Here is a 12,827-nt window from a genome sequence, read left to right as displayed (position 1 = left end):
TGTCAGTGACTCCAACACAAGTGAATGGAAACATTGCTCAGAGCCTGTTTCTGTAACATTCAACACAACCAGGAAATGGAAAGTGAATAATTAGCTGAAAACAAAGCCACTGCTCTGTTAGAGTCAAAATCATTCAACGTTCAGTTATTGAATATTACTGACTCTCAGAATATTCTAACCTGCAGAATCACAGTAAAAGGGGAAAGTAAACAACATTCTTGGCAAAGACAGAATGAACCAACTGCTTGTATAAAACCAGCTCAAAACAAAGGTGCTGAATCCTCCACAAACTGACAAACACAGGTACCATCAGTTTATAGATAGACAATGAAATTCTTCAGAAAAACCCTTCCCTGTTTATGGTGTGTGAGAGAAAACATTCTCAGTGAGAATTGATACTTATTTCCTTTGAAAGGAATCTCTGTTTCCCCTCAGAAAAGCAGGTGTGTCGCGCACTGACAGACTGACTTACAGACAAAGGAAACCTGATCAGGGAATCGGCGGTTAATTAAGCTATGAGTGACAGTCCATTGCACACAACAAGAGTTTAGACCACAACAGATTCTAGGGAAACCAACAATGAAATGAAAAAGGTGAATTAGTCTTAATAATCATGCAGCCTCTCTCGATCAAATAATTCTAGTCAACTTCCAAACATTTTAAAACTATTAATACCAATGCATACATATTTATTTCCTTTCCTAAGTTTCCTCCAAAAAAATATATCTGACTATTCTCTTCAAAATATATTTTAAATGGTCAATTCATAATCACAATTTATTTACAATTATTCTTAGAGCAAAACAACATGCAAACTAAAATAGTTTATGTCAATAATGACACTGGAAACTTTGTTATGTAGTTTAACCATATTTCCAAATATTGTTTTGGTTCATTATTGCAGTGAAGCTAAAATGAAAGTCTATTTATTTTCTCTGATGTCCTTTCATTACTTTATTCCCTAATAACAATGCCCACGGTGTAATGGGTGACAAGCATTAAAATAAAATTGAATTTTCAATGCAAGAACTGGTACAAATAATCACATATTATTCAGTTCATTCATTGTCGTTGATTATCAGAGTTATATGCATTGTATGATCACGTTAAATTCACTTAAATAATCACAGTACAATTCTTACCTCTATAGATATGTCAAAGTGAATGTCAAATTATTAATATTTCAAGTCAAACCAAATTCACATTATGTTCTGTTTGAATCCAGGAATAACAGGATATGTTGAATTATTATGGGAAACAGGAACAAGTGAAGGTGGTGGCTCTCAGACGTGAGGCCTTAAAGCCAAAGGGCCAGGAGGTAGTTACAGTGGGGGAGGTACCTAGTGCCCCGCTCTCCTCAGAAGGCAGTGAGGATGGTGACACTGACTGGAACGGGTTAGATGGTGAAGCGCCCACGTATGGACAGAGGGACGACAATGGGTAGGATGACCCACCGCCCTATAAGGTCCAGAAGGCCCTGTCTATGGCTCCACTGGGCATCAAAGCTCAAACTTGTACAGACAGTAGGGAGCAACAAGGGGAACTGACAGAAACGAAACCTGAACCGTTTATCCAGCTGAACGACAGATGTTGGTGATTGAACACCCAGCCTGATAGAGAAATGGTAATAATGGGCCTTATTGGGACAATATGGATGAATTAGTAGAGGTACACAGTCTCACCGAAAATGATGTACGGACCCTCCCTCGGGCCAAGATGCCCTGACGTGTACAGCAGAATCTGTCCCTGCAATGAGAGGGTGAGGGTGAGAGTCGGTTCCCCAAATGGACAGCCGATCAGTGGCTACAGGCATTTACAGATATTATAGGGACACACTGGGGAGGGGACAGGCTGAATGGGCTAAAATAACCTTGGTGACTCAGGGAGCCAAGGGTAATATCGAGGATCATACAGAGAGGAAGCCTGAGGTGTGTAAGGACCACGGGGGATTACCAAACCCCAACCTGTGATGATGAAATCGGTTTGATGTATTTAAAAGATGACATGGGACACTATTTAACTGTAATTATAAACATGGGACTCCCAGTGGGAGATAATTCTAACCACACTCTGAATTGGGCCATGAGAGCTGAGGCAAACAGAGAAACACAGGGGAATAGCTGCAGTACAGGGAGGGTAATCAGACCCACAATGTTACAAGGGAAGCAGGAAAGGGCACATAGACAAGGAATGTAGGCACAGAGTGGGAGATAGGTGTTCATATTGTGAGTGGCCTGTGTTCACGTAGGTGTATGCATAGCCCATGAATATTCATTGATGCGCTGTTAAGGGGTCAACACTTACATGATTCTAACACCGGAGCACCTTTGCCTTTTATGGCTCACCCTACAACTCAAATCCTCCAACCCTAACAACATCCTTCTAAGTCTTTTTTTGAAACCTTTCAAGTTTCACAGCACCCTTCTGATAGGAGGCAGGCCGGAATTGCACACAATATTCCAAAAGTGGCCTAACGAATGTCCTGTACAGCAACATGACCTCCCACATCCGATACTCAATGCTCAAACCAATAAAGGAAAACATACTGAACACCTTCTTCATCATCCTATCTGCCTGCAACTTGACTTGCAAGGACTATGAACCTGCAGTCCGAGGTCTCTGTTGCGCAAACGTCTTCAGGGCCTTGCCATTCAGTGTATAAGTCCTGCCCTGATTTGCTTTTCCTAAATGCAGCACATCACATTTACCTAAATTAAACCCCATCTGAACAATATCTTATTGTAATCTGAGATAACCTTCTTTATTATCCACACCCCTCCAATTTTGTATGACCTGTAAACTCATTGACGATACCAAATTATTTAAATGAATGACGAAACAAATCCAGAAATAAACATCCATTACTCTGAGTTTGAACGTGCTCTGTGTAAATCCTGCCCAATGACTCTGTACCAGAGAAAGGCTGCACATGCGCCTGGCTGCACCTTGCCCCCCACAAAGCTGGTGGCTCCGCACGTGTCCAGTGAATTCTTGCCCCGAAAAAAGATGCCGGCACACACTCATGCCTGCAGCCACACTGAGGCAATTCCCCGTTTACTGAAAACATGAGACTGGGACGTTCAAATTTGTGTTTTCCGACGTGCACATTTTGTTTGTAAATCCTCTCCGCTCACACAGAATCGCTCGCACCTCCTGCTGTTCCACAGACAGCCTTGATAATTTTTGTGGGTACCTATTCTCTGCCTGGTTACTCGTTTGTCCTTAGTGTATTTGTACAATCACTCTGGATTCTCCTTAAGCCTATTTCCTAAAGCTATCTCATGTCCCCTTTTTGCCCTCCTGGTTTACCTCGAGTATACTCCTACTGCCCCTATCCTCCTCTAGGGATTCACACTAACATAGCTCCCTGTACCTGCCATATGCCTCCTTCATTTTCTTGACCAGGCCCACAATATCTTTCGTCAGGCAGCATTCTTTACACCTACCAGCCTTGGCCATAACAGGAACATACTGTCTGTGTACTCTCATTGTCGCAGGCCTATGGAGGCAATGGCAGATGAGGATAGAGAAGCAATCATTCTCAGTAAAGAGGTAATGTTGGGAAAGATAACAGCCTAAAGGTAGATGGGTATCCAGGCTCTGATGGAATGCATCCCAGGGACTAAAAGAGATGGTCGGGGTGGGGGGGGGGGGGGGTCAGTAACAAATAGACCTCGTGATAATTCACTACCATTTGTTGGATTCTGGGATGGTTTTGACAGACTGGAAGCTGCAAATGTGGTGCCGCTATTTTTCAAAAAGGACGCGTTAGCTTAACTTCTGTAGTGGAGAAAATGCTTGAATCTCTCAAGGAAGTAGTGGTGAGATATCTGGGTAGAAATTGTCTCATTGAGCAGACACAGCATGGATTCATGAAAGGCAGGTCACGTTTAACGCATTTACTGGAATTATTTGAGGATACGACGAGTGCGTTGGACAAGGCAGACTCGGTGGATGTGGTGTACATGGATTTCCAGAAGGTATTCGACAAGTTGCCACACAAAAGGCTGCTGAATAAGGTAAAGATGCACAGCATTATGGGTAATGTATTATCATTGATACAGGATCGGTTAACCAGCAAAAAATAATGAATGGGGATAAACGGGTGTTTGGATTCGTGTTGGCGCTACAACTGTTTGCAATTTACACAAATGTTTTGGAGTTGAGGACCAAGTGTACGGTGTCAGAGTTCATATTTGATACAAAGATGAGGTAGAGCAATGTCTGCAGAGGCCACTGTCAGTCTGCAGAGGGATACAGATCAGTTAAGCGAGTGGGTAAGGATCTGGCAGATGGAGTTCAATGTTGGGATATGTGAGGTCATCCATTTTGGTTGGACTAACAGCAAACTGATGATGAAATGGTGAAAACTTGCAGCATTCTGCTGTACAGAGGGAGCTGGGTGTCCTTGTGCATAAATCACAGGAAGTTGGTTTGCAGGTGCAGCAGGTAATTAAGGCAGTGAAGGGAATATTGTCCTTCTTTGCGAGAGGGATGGTTATGCTGCAGCTCTACAGGGTGCTGGGGAGGCCCTGTAGTACTGGAGTACTGTGTACAGGTTTGGTCTCTTTACATTAGCAAAGATGTACTGGCACTGGAGGGAGTACAGAGGAGGGTCACTAGTTTGAGTTGGGAGTTGAGGGTTGGTGTATGTGGAGAGATTACAGAACCAGTTTTCTCAATCATTGTAATTTAGAAGAATGGGAAGTTGGATAGGAAACAATAAAATTATGAAGGGAGTAGATAAGACAGAAGCAGGGAGGCTATTTCCACTGGGGGCGGGTCAAACTACAGAACATTACCTCAAAATAAGGGGGAGCAGGTTTAGGACTGAGTTCAGGAGGAGCTTCTTCAGCTAAAGGGTTGTGAATCTGTGGAATTCCCTGCCGAGTGCATCATTTGACGTTATCAACTTGAACGCCTTTAAGGCAAAATGTAGATTTGTGAACAGGAAAGGAATTAAGGGTTATGGTGAGAGAGCAGGAATGTGGAGCTGAGGCCATGAAAAGATCAGCCCTGATCTTATTGAATGGCAGAGCAGGCTTGAGGGGCCAGATGGAAGTTCTTGCCTTGTGCCATCAAAATTGGCCTTTGTCCAATTCAGAACCTTAACGTTTAGATCTGGTATATTATTTTCTGTAACTATTTTAAAACTAGTAGAATTATCAGAGACTCCCAACAGTGTGGAAGCAGGTCATTCAGCCCATCACATTGATAATGACCTGGAGAGCCTCCTAACCTCCCCCTGTAACATTGTATTTCCCAGAGCCACCCAACCTGCACATCCCTGAACATTATGGGCAATTCAGACTGGATAATCTACCAAACCAGCACATCCCTGACACTGTGGGCAATTCAACCTGGACAATCCACCCAACCTGCACATCTTTGGACTGTGGGAGGAAACCAGAGGACCCAGATGAAATCCTTGCAGAAAATTCCAAAAAGGTGATTATCCCTTTCTTATTTCCCAGTTCCACCTAAATAACTTCACTGGGCGTACTCCCAGGAATATCTTCCCTAAGGAAAAACATAATGCTATCCCAAATCAAAAATGCCACTCCCCTCCTCTCTTGTCCCCCTTTCTATTCTTCCTATAGCTTCTATACCCTGGAACATTAAGCTGCCAGTCCTATCCATCCCTGAGTGATGCCTCTGTAATTGCTATAATATCCCAGTGCCATGTTCAAAACCACACCCTGAGCTCATCTGCCTTCCCTGTCAGGCCTCTTCTATTGAAGTAAATGCAGTGCAACTGCTCAGTCCGACTTCATTCTGTGCCTTGCCCTTGCCTGCCTTGACTATTTGACTTCTGAACTGTACCAGCCTCAGACATACCTCTATTCTCACTATCTTCTTGGGTTTACACCCACTCCCTCACTGGTTTTCTGCCCCCCGAGTATCACCAGCAAGTCTCCCTCCCTTCCAATTCAGGTACAATCCATCCTTCTTATGCAGGTCAACTCTACTCCAGAGGAGATCACAACGACCCAAAAAACGTGAATCCTTTTCCCCTGCACCAGCTCCTTAGCCACTCATTGAGCACCTCCTCCTCCTCCTCTGTAATATGGACATTTTTCAAGATGTCACCATTTATTTCCCCACATTCTATACCTCCCATGTACTTCTTCACAGTAAACACTAATGCAAATTACTTGTTTCCTATCTCGCCCATCGCCTGCAGCTCCACACAATGGCTGCCTTGCTGATCTTTGAGGGTCTCTATTTTCTCCCTAGTTAGCCTTTTGTTCCTCATGTATTTACAAAAGCCCTTTGGATTATCCTTAACCCTATTTGCCAAAGCTATCTCACGCCCCTTTTTTGCCTCCTGATTTCCCTCTTAATTATACTCCTACTGCCTTTATACTCAAAAGTTTTTTGGATTGGAATAAATGCAAAATATAACATCCTGACAAAACAAACGAGGGTAGGACTTACACTCAATAGAAGTAGGGCCTTGAGTAGTGATATGGGAACAAAGAGAGACCGAGGGCTTCAGATCTCTGAAGTGTGTGTTACATGTAGACAGAATGGTTAAGAAGGTGCTTAGCACACTTACCTTCATCGTTCAGACCTTTGAGTCCAGGAGATGGGACGATATGTTGAGGATGTACAGGACGTTGGGGAGGCCTCTTCTGGAATACTCTGTCCAGTTCAGGTTGTGCTGTTATAGGAAGGATATTAAATTGGAGCAGGTTCAGAAGAGATTTACCAGGATGTTGCCATGAATGGAGGGATTGTGTTCTAAGGAGAGGCTGGATAGGCTGGGAATTTTTTTTCACTGGCGTGCACAAGGTTGAGGGGTGACCTTATTAGAGGTTTACAAAATCAGAAAGAGTGTACATAAGGTGAATAGCCGGGGGAGAGGGAGATTCAAAACTCGGGTGCATTCATTTTGAGAAGAAATGAGAAAGATTTCAGAAAAGACATTAGGGTTTTAAAAAAAAAATACGTGTGAAATGAACTTCCAGAGGAAGTGGTAGCTGTGAATATAATCACAATATTTAAGACCTTCAGATAAGTACATAACTAGGAAATATTTGGATGGATATGGACTAAGCAGAAGCAGGTACAATTAGTTCAGTTTGGAATTATGGTTGGCATGGACTGGTTGGACCACAGGGCCTGTTTCCTTGCTGTATAACGTTATGACTCTAATCCTCACTAACTCTAAATTCCTCCATCCTCAACTCTCCCGATCACTGTCACCTCATCCAGCCTCACAACTCATCCATATTTAGATAATTCCTCACCAGCCACAGAACGCTCCCTATCTCATGTCCTCCAGTTTCTCAGATCTCTGCGATATGTGCCTTTCTTTAGTTCCAGCCTTGAGGATGCCCTCATTCACTCCGATTGGTTGGAGGACAAACTGGTACAACCTGGTCCTCCAGTACTGCTCTCTGCCCCCTACTGGCCTGCGCTGACATCAATCATTCGGGGCCCATTGTGAGGTGAGTGGTGGGATCCTCCCTCTCTCTGCCCTGGGATGAGCTTCAACATTCACAGTCAATGGGGCAGTATCACAGAGCACAGGGGCTGGGGCTATTCAGCCCATTTGGGATGTACCCTCTCCCTCTGGAGATACTGCAAATCTGTCCCAATTCCCTTCCCATTTGCCCATTGCCCCCCCAAATCTTCCCTTAAAAAGTAAAATTCTAAATCTGTTTATGAATAACTGCTGAGTCTGTGTCCAGCTGCCATTCAGACTGTTCCAGATACTCAGAACTTACTGAATAAAATAATGTTCACATATTCACATTATTTGCCAATTACCTGAAAATAGCTACTAAAATTGTGACATTGTTAACAATTCCCCTCTCTCTGCAGATTAGATATCCTAGAAACAAATTTGCACCTGGTCAAAGTCACTGCTTAACCTTCTCAGCTCCAAGGACAATTATCTGTGCTTCTGCTAGCTCTCCACAAAAGAGGAACACATCTTATTTTCATTTATTAGTGTCATAGAGATGTACAGCACAGAAACAGACCTTTGGTCCAATTTGTCCATGCCAACTAGGAATCCTCAACAAACGGTGCCCCATTTGCCAGCTATTGGTCCGTATCATTGGAAACCCTTCCTATTCACGTACCCAATCGGATGCCTTTCAAATGTTGTAATTATATCAGCCTCCACTACTTCATCTGGCAGCTCAGTCGACACATACACCACACACAGCTTGAAAACTTTGATCCTTAGATCCATTTTTAATCTTTGCCCTCTCAACGTAAGCCCATGTGATCTTATTTTGAACCCACCTAATTGGGGGGAAAAGACCCTGGCTGTTCACCTTATCCATGCCCTTCATGATTTTATAAATCTCCATGAAGTCACCTCTCAGTCTTTGACTCTCCAGGGAAATTAACCCTGGCCTATTCAGCCTCTCCCTGTAGCCCAAATCCTCCAACATTAGCAAAGTCTTTGTAAATCTTGACTGAACTCTTTCAAGATTCACAACATCCTTTCCAGAACAGGGAATTTCAAACTTAAAACATAATTCCTGAAGTGGCTTAATCAATGTCCTGTCCAACCACAATTTGACGTCCCAGCTTCTGTACTCAATGCATTGACCAATAAATATAAGCATACCAAACACCACCTTCACTAGTCTGCCTACCTGCGACTCTACTTTCAAGGAACAATGAACCTGCACTCCATGGTCTCTATGTTCAGCAACATTCCCAAGGACTGTACCATTAAGTGTACAAGTCCTGCTCTGATTTGCCTTTCCAAAATCCAACAGCTTACATTTGTCTAAATTGAACCCAGTCTGCCATTCCTCGCTCCCAGTGAGAGGGAGGGCTCAACAGAAAGGTAAACGTAAGGTAATGGGTTTTATCATGCCAATGTTTCGTTGGAGGAAACTGCAGCTAATCGAGTAGTGGGAATGTGATAAACTCTTTGATAACTGAGTAACAGTGGAGTAATGGAGAGGGACGGTGGGGAGGGAGAGCTGGGCATCGTCAGTGTACATGTGAAACCTAACACAGTGTTTTTGGATGATATCACCTCCTGGCACTATGTACGTGAGATACAGGAGAGACCAAGGATAGATCGTTGAGGGACACCAAATGCAAAAAATTCAGAAAGGAAAGGGAGAGTGGAGATGGAGCAGGATTTTCCAACAATGGTAAGGTCAAATATTAGTTTTTCACAGAATGGGAGAGAAGGACATAACCAGAAAAAGACTAACAGACAGAACAAGGAACAATATCTATGAATTGGCGAGGGGGAGTGATGAGGCGGCAGCGGAGGAAAGAGAGTTGGAAAGTGAGTTTAACGAAATTAGGGTAAAGGGTCAAGGTGAGCTCTGATAAAGCTTGACAAGAGACTGGAGCAAGATGTAGGTTTAGGACAAAAACCAGGAACACCACGGGAGGCAGTTTGGCTCAGTGGGCTAGTGGGAGGGAGAGAAACAGCAGATCGGATTATCTCAGTCTTAGTGACAGAGAAACTCCATGTGCTCCTCACTCGTTGTTAGAGGGGAGGATGGAGGAGACAGGATGATGGACAGTGTTTTACAAAGAAACAAAACCAGGGTTAGTGATATTTAAAATGACTGATCAAACCTGATGTATTTAGCTTTTATCCAGAATATTAAAACAAACGACTGAAGTCCTGGTTCGAATCCCATCTTGGCAGATGGTGGAATCTGAATTCAAGAAAAAAAAACAACGTATTAGGAATCTCCTGATCTCCATAAAACCATGGTCAATGGTGAAAAAAATCCTGCCAACCTGATAGCGGCCCAGCCAGCTACTCACTGTACTAATCACTGCAAAGTCTCAACACAGGAATGAAACTGGATGGACCAGTTGGCAACTAACACGGCACCAGAAAATACAACCACAGAATCAGCCCTCTCAATGGTGCAACGTCCTCCTCACTAACATAGGGTTTTTGGTGCCAAAATGTGCAGAGCTGTCTCACAGACTAGTCAAGGAACAGCCTGACATAGTCATACTCACGGAATCATCCCTTACAAACAATTACCAGACACCACCATCACCATCCCAAGATATCGAGAGTGTGGTGCTGGAAAAGCACAACAGGTCAGGCAGCATCCGAGGAGCAGGAGAATCGATGTTTCAAGACTAAGCCCTTCATCAGCCTGACCTGCAGTGCTTTTCCAGCACCAGACCCTTGACTCTGATCTCCAGCATCTGCAGTCTTCACTTTCTCCTGAAATGTCTGGATATGTCCTGTCCCACCGGCAGGACAGACCAGGCAGAGGTGGTGGCACAGTGGTGTACAGACAGGGAGGATTTGCCCTGGGAGTACACAGCATTGGCTCCAGAGACCAGGAAGTCTCATGGCTCCTGCTGATTACCACGTGCCGTCCTCCCTTGGAGGATGGATCAGTTCTCCTTCATATTGAACAACACTTGGAGGAAGCACTGAGGAAGTACAATGGTGTCAAACATACTCTGGGTACAGGATTTCAATGTCCACTATCGAGACTAACTCTGAAACAGAATTACTGACTGAGCTGGTCAGGTCCTAAAGGACATAGCTGCTCAACTGAGTCTGCAGCAGGTGGTGAGGGAACCAACAAGAGTGTAAAACATACTTGATGTCATTGTTATGAATTGACCAGCAGCAGATACATCTGTACATGACAGTATCAGTACGAGCGACCATCACACATTTTTTTTGGAGACAAAGTCTTGCCTTAAAGTTGAGAAAAAGCTCCATCATGTTGAGTGACACTATCACCATTCTAATTGGGATAGACTTCGAAGAGATGTAGCATCTCAAACTGGGTATCTCTGAGGGACTGTGGGACATCAACAGCAGCAGAACTGTACTCCAGCACAATCTGTAATCTCATGGGTTTGTAAATCCCGCTCTCACCCATCACAATGGACAGGAAAGGAGGGCATGCCATGAGCAGCACCAGGCAGACTTAAAAATGAAGTGCCAACCTGGTGAAGCTACCAAACAGAACTACCTGCATATCAAACAGCATCAGCAGCAGGCAACAGAGCTAAGTGATCATACATCCAATGGAACAGATTGGAGCTCTGCAGTTCTGCCACACCCAGTTGTGAACGGTGATGGACAATTAAACAACTCACTGGAGGAAGCATCACAGATATCCCCACCATTACTGATGGAGGGGCCTCACACACCCATGCACCAGATAAGATGACAGCATTTGCAGCAATCTGCAGTCAGACGTGCAAAGTGGGATGATCCATCTCAGCCTTCTCCAGTGGTTTCCAACATCACAGATGTGAGTTTTAAGCCAGTTTGATTCAGTTTGAATAACATCAAGAAATGGTTAAGTAATGCAAAGGCTACGTGCCCTGCCAATATTCTGGCAATAATACTGATATCTTGTGCTCCAGAACTTGCCACCCACCAAGCTAAGTCCCGCTCCAGCACTGGCATCTACCGACAATGTGGAACATTGCCCAGGGATGTTCAATACAAAAACACAGGGCAATCCAACCCAGGCAAGTTCCATCTATCAGTCCACACTCGATCAGCAGTAAAGTGATGGAAGATGTCATCAACTGGGCTACCAAGCAGCAGCTGCTCAGCAACAGTCAGCTGAGTGACACTCATTTTAGGCTCCACCAGGGCGACTCAGCTCCCGATTGTGTTACCGCCCTGATTCACAACCTAACAACCAGCTGAATCCCAGAGGTGAGGTGAGGGTGACAGCCCAGTTTGTGTGGTGGAGGTGGACTCCAAGATCACTAATTCTAGCTGATTCCACCCTCATCTCAGCTCATATACTAAAATTCTCATCCATCGTGTGTTATCTCCAGACTTCATTTTCCAAACACATTCAGGGCCAGCTTCCCACATTCAACCTCCCTGTAATCTCAAGAAAGTCTAAATCTCTGCTTGTTGATTCATCAAAAGGCTCCTAATTATAATCAACAGCATACAGTCATGGAGATGTACAGCCATGAAACAGACCCTTCAGTCCAACCCGTCCATGCCGACCAGATACCCCAACCCAATCTCGTCTCACCTGCCAGCACCTGGCCAATATCCCTCAATTTAAAATTCACATATTTGATTTAATTCCTGGCTGTGATAATCCCTAGCTCCGTGCACCATACACAGTTTGAGACCTCGACAACCCATTTTCTTCGAGACTCCCAACCATTTGTTAATTCATTACTTCACCTGTTTGGCTGTTTCTACAGTTGCTGAAGCAGCATGGTCTGAAATTCGCAGCCAAAATATCACAAGTCTGCTTCCCACCTTTAAGACATCCATCAAAACCTGCTTTTTGGCAATGCTTTTGGTCACCTGACCTAATATCTCCATCTCTGGCCTTATGTCTAAACTTCTCAATAGTATTTTTGTGAAACTATAAGCATGATAATAAAAATACAAACTGTTGTTGATTTGGACATTATTTTCAAATCATCACTGTTGCTGAATGAATAATCTATAATGCCACTTACCCAATCACATTGTAGGAGCACCTCCACCACACAAACTGCAGCTGTACAAGAAAGTCAAACATCACCCTCTCCACAGGCAACAGGGCTTTGGCATTAATCACTGGTATCTGTGGAAGGAGAAACACAGTTGATGTTTCAGGAGTGCAAAACAGATGACAAGGAATGAAAATGGTGCAGAATTTGATAGTCAGAAATGGAAGGAAAATACACTTGTTGGAAAAAAGAATTCTTGACTGTCAAAAATATTCAAGAAAAAAGTAATCTGATAATAATGCAGCACATGGTCAGTGAAATACCCTTTGTCTATAAAAGTAATAATACAATAGTAAACAGACCAAAAATTCGAGACTGAGGAAGATAGATAGTGGCAAAGTGGTCATGAGTGAGCCCAGAGGTGA

General features: G+C 43.8%; 1 long non-coding RNA gene across 1 annotated transcript; it reads right to left on the bottom strand.

Moving 5' to 3' along the window:
* Nucleotides 1-6,562: 6,562 nt before the first annotated feature.
* On the bottom strand, nt 6,563-12,537 carry LOC140453849 (uncharacterized). The gene is made up of 3 exons (XR_011952506.1): nt 12,430-12,537; nt 9,571-9,653; nt 6,563-6,664 (listed from the first exon to the last, which is right to left on the bottom strand). It is a non-coding gene; the product is annotated as an uncharacterized lncRNA (long non-coding RNA).
* Between the last annotated feature and the right edge of the window lie 290 nt (nt 12,538-12,827).

The sequence above is a fragment of the Chiloscyllium punctatum genome, chromosome 28 (assembly GCF_047496795.1).
Source record: "Chiloscyllium punctatum isolate Juve2018m chromosome 28, sChiPun1.3, whole genome shotgun sequence".
In the NCBI taxonomy this organism is placed as follows: Eukaryota; Metazoa; Chordata; class Chondrichthyes; order Orectolobiformes; family Hemiscylliidae; genus Chiloscyllium; species Chiloscyllium punctatum.
The sequence above is the reverse complement of the archived record's forward strand: the minus strand, read 5'-3'. Positions and strand labels throughout refer to the sequence as shown.